General features: G+C 39.0%; 1 pseudogene; it reads left to right on the top strand.

The window, feature by feature from the left end:
* The first annotated feature begins 2,799 nt into the window (after positions 1-2,799).
* On the top strand, positions 2,800-2,958 carry LOC114049016 (annotated as a pseudogene).
* The last annotated feature ends 6,327 nt before the right edge of the window (positions 2,959-9,285 follow it).

The following is a 9,285-nucleotide window of genomic DNA, read 5'->3' as shown; positions in this document are numbered from 1 at the left end:
AATCTGACCTCAGATACTTGACACTTGGTAGGTGTGTGGACCTGGGCAAATCACTTAACTCTGATTGCGTCACTGAAAAAAAAAAAAGAATACAAGCCATTCCCCAATTGATAAATGGTCAAAGAATATGAACAGGCAACCCAGTGAAATTGAGCATAATCTCTCAGGGGAGGAGATGGACATTCAATGAAATAGGGGACTTCCAAACCTGCCTGATGAAAAGACCAGAGCTCAACAGAAAATTTCATCTTCAAATACAAGACTCAAGAGAGGCATAAAAAAGTAAACAGGAAAGAAAAAAACAACAATATGTTTTAATAAGGGCAAACTGTTTACATCCCTACAAGGGAAGGTAACTCTTAAGAACTATATTGTTATTATGATATTTAAAAGGAGTATACATAGACAGAGGCCATGGGTATAAGTTGACTTTGATATGATGATAAAAAATCTAATTAAGTGGTAAAAAGGGATTGTACTGGGAGAAGAGGAAAGGAGGAGGCAGACAAGGGCAAATTATATCACATGAAAAGGTACAAAAACCTATTACAGTAAAGGGAAGGAAGGGAGGGAGATGAGCACTGTTTGAACCTTACTCTCATCAGATTTGGTTCAAATATAATCAGTTAGGTATAGAAATCTAACTTACCCTATAGGAAATAGGAGAGGAAAGGGAAAAGAAAAGGGAGAGAGTGAATAGAAAGGAGGGAAGAAGTAATAAGGGTAAAGGGGAAGAAAAGGAAGGGGGCTAATAGAAGGGAGGGCAGACTGAGGGACATGGTGTTGGAAAGGATATGAACAGGAAGTTTTCAGATGAAGAAATTAAAGCTATCTATAGTCATATGAAAAAAATGTTCTAAATGACTATTGATTAGAGAAATGCAAGTTAAAACAACTCTGAGGTGCCACATCATATCTATCATATTGACTAACATGATAAAACAGGAAAATGACAAATGTTGGAGAAGATGTGGGAAAATTGGAACACCAATGCATTATTGGTGGGGTTGTGAACTGATACAACCATTCTGAAGAGCAATTTGGAACTCTGCCAAAAGGATAATCAAGCTGTACATACCCTTTGATTCAGCAATACCACTATTAGGTCTGCATCCCAAAGAGATCATAAAAAAGGGAAAAGGACCCACATGTACAAAAATAGTTAAAGCAGCCCTTTTTGTGGTGGCAAAGAATTGGAAATTGAGGGGATGCCCATCAATTGGGGAATGGCTGAACAAGTTGTGGTATATGAATGTAATGGAATACTATTGTGCTATAAGAAATGATGAGCAGGCAGACTTCAGAAAAACCTGGAATGACTTGTATGGACTGATGCTGAGTGCAGTTAGCAGAACCAGGAGAATATTGTACACAGTAACAACCACATTGTATGATGGCTAACTTTGGTAGACTTAGCTCTTCTCAGCAATGCAAGGATCTAAGACATCTCCAAGAGTCTCATGATGGAAAATGCTATCCACATCCAAAGAAAGAACTATGGAGTTTGAATACAGATCAAAGCATACTATTTGCTATTTTTTCTTCTGTTTTGTTTCTTCTTTCTTGTGGTTCCTCCTATTGGTTCTAATTCTTCCTTACAACATGACTACTGTGAAAATACGTTTAATAGGAATGTATATGTATAGCCTATATCAGATAGCGCGCCATCTTGTGGAAGGAGGAGGAGAAAAATTTAAAACTCAAAAGCTTATGGAAGTAATTGTTGATAGATCAAAATAAATTAATAAAAATTTTTAAAAAAGAATTGGAAATTGAGGGGATCCCCATCAATTGGGAATGGCTGAACAAGTTGTGGCATATGAATGTAATGGAATACTATTGTGCTATAAGAAATGATGAGCAGGCTGATTTCAGAAAAACCTGGAAAGACGTATATGAACTGATGCTGAGTGAAGTAAGCGGAACCAGGAGAATATTGTACACAGTAACAGCCACATTGTGTGATGACTAACTTTGATGGACTTAGCTCTTCTCAGAAATGCATGATCTAAGATATCTCCAAAAGAGTCATCATGGAAAATGCTATCCACATCCAGAGAAAGAATTATGGAGTCTGAATGCAGATCAAAGCATACTGTATATTTGCTCTTTTTTTTTTCCTTTCTTGTGGTTTTTCCCTTTTGTTCTGATTCTTCTTTCACACCATGACTAATGCAGAAATATGTTTAATATGATTGTACTTTTACAGCCTATATCAGATTGCATGCCGTCTTGGGAAGAGAAGAGGGAAGGGAGGGGGGAAATTTAGAACTCACAATCTTATAAAAGTAAATGTTGAAAACTAAAACTAAATAAATAAATAAGGGAATGTTATAAAATTATAAAGAACAAAGCATGTCTGGAAAGCAGAAATATGAGAAGACACATTGATCATATCCTTTTACACAGTGGAACTAATCCACAAGTGCGTTCAAGTGCATTGCATTGTATGTATTTTCAGACTTTTTTGATACATTGGTCACTTAGTCTGATTTTTTTTACCTGTTTTTTTTTTTTTTGTCTTTAAAATGTATTATTTGTAGGGGCAGTTAGATTGGATAGAGTACCAGCCCTGGAATTAGGAGGACCTGAGCTCAAATCCAGCCCCAGACACTTGATACTTACTAGCTGGACAAGTCACTTCACCCTGATTACCTCAAAAAAAAAAAGTAGTATTTGTTATATGGGATGATTCTCTGGGAAAGGAAGGAAGAAAGACCAGAAGAAATTATGTTATTAAAAAAGATAATAAAATTTATTTAAAATAATTTTTTTTCCTCTTTCCCTCATCCTGCCATTATGTCTTCTTCCCACAGGACTTTCAGAATCAAGAGGTTCCTTGAACAGAAGCAGAAGGGAAAACATTCCATTCCTCAGCAGATTTGCATGAAAACTGGAGAGAAGATCAAATATAACTCAAAGAGGAGACGTGGAAGAAAGACCAAGAGGGGATTATAAAGAATGGCTATGAGGTATGTTTTTCTTTTATATCAAGTCCAAGTACCTTAACTTGTCATCACCTTCAATAAGAAGTAAATACCATTTTGGAAGCTATCCACTAAAGTACACACATTAAACACAACAACAAAAATGTTATTGAAGAGACTAATCTTATCTTTAAAAAAAGTTGATTCTTTCAGTAATAAATATATATGTATATTTAAAAAATAATTATTTTCCCTTTGTTTATTTCTCTTCTTTCCTTTCTTCTTCTTCTTCTTTTCTTCTTCTTTTCACTCTCTCTCTCTCTCTCTCTCTCTCTCTCTCTCTCTCTCTCTCTCATGCAGACTCTGGTTTTGTTGTTACAACCCCCTTTCTCCAGCCCCTCAGCACTTGGTGGGTTTGTCTGAGAACTCAGCTACATCTTCCCTCATGGTTCTAGGAATAGTGCTGAGGTGTTAGGGTTGCTTAATATTTTTGCTCTTGTGTCCCAATCTAGTGTGCTCCCCTCAAAATAAATCATCAATTTGTATCTCTCCAATATAATTTAATCAACTAACATCAATTAGTTTTTACAAAATGATATTTATTCACTGAGAAGGTATCAGGAATACTCTTTTCTCTATTCTCTTGGTCCCTGGAGACAGTGAATTCAAACAAAACTTTCCCCCACCATCAAATTCACTCCTGGGTGTGGCATAGATAATGGACTAGTTGTTTCCTTACTTGCAGGACATGTTGACTTGGCTACTGGGTCAAGTAGGTCACTCCTTGAGACTGGTTCCTCATTAGACTGGCTACTGTAGCTACCAACTCTGGCTGTGAGGGGAACTTTGATGGCTCTTTCTTCTGATTCTGTCCCTTATATTTTTTCACTCAAGATCAAGATAGAGTAAACACAACAAGAACAGAAGCACCATGTGCTCATGGTTACATGGCAGCCAGGTGGGAGGAAAAAGAAGCGAGTGGCAGCAGGCAGCTTAACACTGCTTCTATGGCTGCTATCTCTCTCCATACAAGGAGACTTACAGCAGTTCTTGCCTGGCTCTCCACAAGGGAAGAACAAGAGAGTTTATCATTCTAACCTTTAGTATACACACTTGGTTCTTGCTCAACAGCCACTTAAAAGGCTTGTCATAACTGTTCAGTAAAAACTGACACAAAACAGAGAATACTTGTGTTGGCTCTGAACCAGGGAGGAAGAGGGACCCTTCATCATATATTTCTGGGAGCAGGCTCACCAAACCTCTATGAGGACAGAGACAATTCCAGGCATGGATTAGGCAGTGAAAAAGGTACAGAGGAGAACAGCAAATATCCAGTGTCACTGGATGGAAGACTAGAATTTTACATGCTATGCTTTAAGGTAGGGGGGGAGGAGGGTGGGGGGCACAGGTCTTTGAGACCCTTTCAGGGATTCTTTAAGATAAAAAATATTTTCATAATACTAAGATGCTATTTGCCTATTAAAATACTCCTCCTTTTTCCAACTACCTATCTATGTGAGGTTGACTTTTCTTCATATGCTTGAACCAAAACATATCTCAAGAGATTGAATGCAGAAGCAGATATGAGAATCCAGCTGTCTTCTATTAAGTCAGGCATTAAAGAGATTTGCAAAAACACGTAAAACACTGCTTCTCCTCAATAAATTTCATTTAGAATATATAGTTATTTTTCATAAACTATTGTTCTTTATGTAAATGATATAGATACAAATGGTGCCCTAAGGGCTAAAAAGAGTATTAAGGGTTGCTTTTCCAGTACTTTGGAGATCCTGTAACTTGAAGGTGTCCTAAAGTCTTTTTCCCCTTATCTTGAAATGCCATAAACTTTCTCCTTAACTTGCATCAAAAGAATTGCTTTTATCTTCCTTATCTTGTATTCTCCCTATCTCTAATCTTTAACCTGTGTCTCCCTGCCCTTATCCTTAATCTGTAACCTGTGCTCCCCTGATCTGTCCTTAAATCTTTAAACCATAAAGAATTCTTTTTGTTTCTCTCATCCTATGTCATAAAATCCTTTCTTGTCCTGTCTTTAATCTTTTTATTTTTTTTTTTATTTTTTTTTTTTGGTGAGGCAATCCGGATTAAGGGATTTGCCCAGGATCACACAACTAGTTAGTGTCAAGTGTCTGGTCAGAGACCGCATTTGCACTCAGGTCATCCTGATTCCAAGGCCCGTGCTCTATCCACTGTGCCACTTAGCTGCCCCTGTCATTAATCTTTAACCCGTATAAAAAAACCTAAAACTACAACATCATTCTTTTTATTTATTTCTTTGTTTGTTTGTTTTTGCTACATCATCATTCTGAAACCTCTATATAAGCCTGGTTGCCCCAAATATCAGGGCCTTTTCATTAGCTTCTTGCTAACAGGGCCCGTGTTGCTTTCTCATGTAAAATAAAAGCTCCCATTGGCTACAGAGAATGTGTAAGTGAATTCTTTCACACCCGAACTGCTCTCCCAAATCTGATCTCAACATCAACATGTAATGGGTTTATTATTCTTTTGAAATGAATGAATCAATAATGGAGTTTCACATGCATGTTCATTTCTCTTGTAATAAGTCTAGCTGCAATGCATGCCTAATGGGCTTGTGATTTTTTTTTGGTTAATAATACATAGTTTAAAAATTTATCAGTTTTAATATCTAATATGGTAAATATAGACAGATATAACCCACATTAACAAAACTCTTTGGGAACCTCAATAATTTTTAAGAGTGTAAAGGAATCTTGACACCAAAAAGTTTGAGAATCACTGCTCTAAGGACTGGCTCTCATTGACCAGTCCTTCCATTATTTTTCCTTCTTTCCTTCCTTTGTTTTCTTTCTCTCTCTCTGTTTGTCTCTCTCTCTCTCTCTTTTTCCCAAGAATAGCAGCACCCTATAGGTCACTGGCACTGCTTCCAGCCTTGCCCCTGCTTTCATTAATAGGGAAGTACGTCTTCCAGAGAATCAACCTAACAACTTCCTCAGAATGTACTTTTCCCCTAATACTAGTACATAATCATCCTATAAGAATTGTCTACTTCTGTTTTAAGGTGAAATTCTTGAAATCAAGGACTGTCTTGATTTTCTAGCTCTAACCCCACAAGGTTTGGCACATAGTAAATAATTAATACTTATTTATTCATTCACTTATTTCATCTTCACAACAACCCTATGAGTCACATACTAGTGTATTTATTTTACAAATGAAGAGACTAGGGCTACGAGAGCTTAAGTGACTTCCCTAAGGTGAACAAAACTAGTAATACCTAAGGCAATATTTGAACCTAAGTTTTAGTGATTCCAAGTCCAGTCCACTATCTACTCCCCACACTGCCACCACTACTTCTCAAAGTGGAATGAGTATCCCATTATATTCTGGCTCAGGCAGACCACATTTAGAGTAATAGGTTCTGTTCTGGGTGCCATATATAAGCAAGAATGTTGACAAGTTGGAATGTTTCCAGAGAAGAGTGACCAGGATGATAGGAGACTAGAAAGTATGCCATGTGAGTATTACATTTTGTGCTAAAACAAAAAAGGGATCCTTTCACACAGATCTGGTTATACCATTCCTTTACTCAAAACCATTTAATGTTTTCCTGTTGCCTACTGTATAAAGTAGATACACCTTTTGCACAGGTGTTCACCACATCATCACTCCCCAACATAAACCAATACCTAGGGACTATAGGAATGAGAGAAAAATTCCTGAGAAAGGGTGCTAGGACACAAGAGGGAGGCAATCCCACATCCAAATGGAAGGCTACTTGATAAATCTAGGCTGAGCTGGATTATTGGAGTTCAGCTGGATTTTTGGAGAAACTGCAAACTGATTCAGCAGCAAAGATGGGATAAGTTTCCTGGTGGGGTGAGGGAGGAGAAGGTGGAGAACAGAGCTAGGAAGGTCAAGATGGGACCCAACATATTCTGATTTACAGAATGGTTATATGCCTCAGGTTGAAGGCACTGTCTTCAGGTTTAGGGTTTCATATGAAGAAGGGTGGAGAAGCAATGAATGGTACCTTTTAGGCAGTATAATAAGACCATATTTCTGAGGGTTGTGGCAAAGATTGGTCCTTGAGTTCAGTAATAGATGGGGTAGAGAGTGAGAGGAAATGTGAATTAGGGGGTTGTTTGCAGTATGGAGTTGGATACCATTCATAGAGGTTACAACAAATTAGCTGGAGTCAGGGAAAGGGGGCTTGCTAATATCTAAATAAATCTATGAATGGGTGCAGTTAATAGATTGTGCACACACATACATAACTTATTTTCAGATTAAGTTAATCTTAAAACCCTGGAATATGTGCTTCTCTCCCCCAGCATTGGTAAATTCCTACTGGAATCTCCATTTTGAGGAAAGACCTAGGCCAACCATTCCTTTTTTGGTTCCTTGAGAACAGAAGTGTCTTTCTTTTTGTTTGTGTTTGTATTTCCAGTGCTTAGCTCTATACCCGGCACATAGTAAGCACTTAATAAATGCTTGTTGACTTTGATCATGGTTTAAGATGGAAATCAGGGGGCAGCTAGGTGGCACAATGAATAGATCACCGGCCCTGGAGTCAGGAGGATCTGAGTTCAAATCTAGCCTCAGACACTTGACACTTACTAGCTGTGTGACCCTGGGCAAGTCACTTAACCCCATTGCCTAACAAAAACAAAAAATAGATGGAAATCAGACCTCCAACTGGGTGGTGGTAGGGAGAGTGTAGAAATACTTTGAAAAGTAAGCAGGATGGAGTTTTTCTACTTTTATGGACACAGTTTCTAACCTCTAGCCTCCCTTTCATTCCTCCTCCTCACGTCTTCCCCTCAGACCCTGGTTTTTTTTTTTTTTTTTACTTTTTTGGTGAGGTGATTGGGGTTAAGTGACTTGCCCAGGGTCACACAGCTAGTAAGTGTTAAGTGTCTGAGGGTGGATTTGAACTCAGGTCCTCCTGACTCCAGGGCCGGTGCTCTATTCACTGGGCCACCTAGCTGCCCCTTCAGACCCTGTTCTTGATCCTGACTCAGCCCTCAGGTTGGAGGCTATAGTTCTTGGGAAGAAGTAGGTCTTTTCCTTTAGGACAAGGCTCTGAAAGAGATACATAGTGCATAAGAAAGTTGGCAAGATGCATTCAGCCAGCTGGAGACTGCAGACCCTCCTTGCCAATTATTTCTCAGTGGGTTCCTTGGCCTCCCCTGGGGCCACCGCCTGGGGGCGCCCACAGCAGGCATCTGGGACTGCTGCTCTCCCTGCTGTTGTTATTAGCATAATTAATAAACAAGCACTGATGGGGCCAAGTAGGGGAAGTGACAGCAGGCTTCGGTTGCTCACAAAGAGATTCCCTAAAAGAGATGGGAGCAGGGAGGGCTGGCTGGGATGCTGGGAGGGATAGGGGCTTCACTGATTTCTTGAAGAAAGAAACCTGGGAGGGTGAGGTATAGGCTGGAGGAAAGTTTTAGAGGCAGAGAGAGGGACAGAGGAAGAGAATAAAGAGGAAATAGCCTGAGTTTGAGGAGCTAGCTCTGCATCTGTGTAACAGGATGTTTGTGGGCATAGCCACCCCCATGATTCCTGGTGGCGGGGCAGGCCAAAGTCATGAAGCAATCATTCATTCACTCATTCATTTTTTCAATTAGTAAATACTATATCTATTGGGTGCCTACTATGGACAAAGCATTGTATTAGATGCTGTTTACCATCAATTTTTCGTTCCATGTGGTCCAGGAAATGCAATGAGGATGGGAACAGGGATCAGAAGAGCAACTGGGAAGACTGGCAACAGAAAAGGGGCATTTCAACTTCAATCACGGACTTAAGATTACAATAACAGCTGACACTTTAAGTTTTGCAAAATGCTTTATGTACCTTATCTTACTCGAGCTTCATAGCAACACTGTAAGGTTGGTGTTATTATAACCCCCATTTTACAGACAAGTTTTGAAAATGAGGCTCAGAGAGGTTCAATGACTTGCCCAGGATCATCCAGCTCCTAAGCATATGAAATAGGATTTGAACCTAAGTTTTCCTGACTCCAAGTTCAGCACTGTGTCAAAACTTAGGGATTGCAGAGGGTCTTACTTGAGGAGTCCAGGATTGTAGGATGCTAGGGTAAAATAATTGGAGAGAAAGAAAAAAGAATGTTTTAGGATAGGAAAATTTTGCTGTACATTATTAAAGGGACTCAGGGACAGAAAATGAGCTGTGTAAGCTGTTGGGCTGAAACAGGGTTCATGATGGAGACTTTAGAAGATAATCGAAGGTGCTAGGATCTAGGGTGTTGCAATTCAATTCAACAAGCAAATGCTATTTGTGTATATTATATACAAGGTACTACTGTGCTAGGTACCTGGGATGCATATAAAAA

The sequence above is a fragment of the Vombatus ursinus genome, unplaced genomic scaffold (genome assembly GCF_900497805.2).
Source record: "Vombatus ursinus unplaced genomic scaffold, bare-nosed wombat genome assembly UNPS02014794.1, whole genome shotgun sequence".
Classification (NCBI taxonomy): domain Eukaryota; kingdom Metazoa; phylum Chordata; class Mammalia; order Diprotodontia; family Vombatidae; genus Vombatus; species Vombatus ursinus.
The sequence above is the reverse complement of the archived record's forward strand: the minus strand, read 5'-3'. Positions and strand labels throughout refer to the sequence as shown.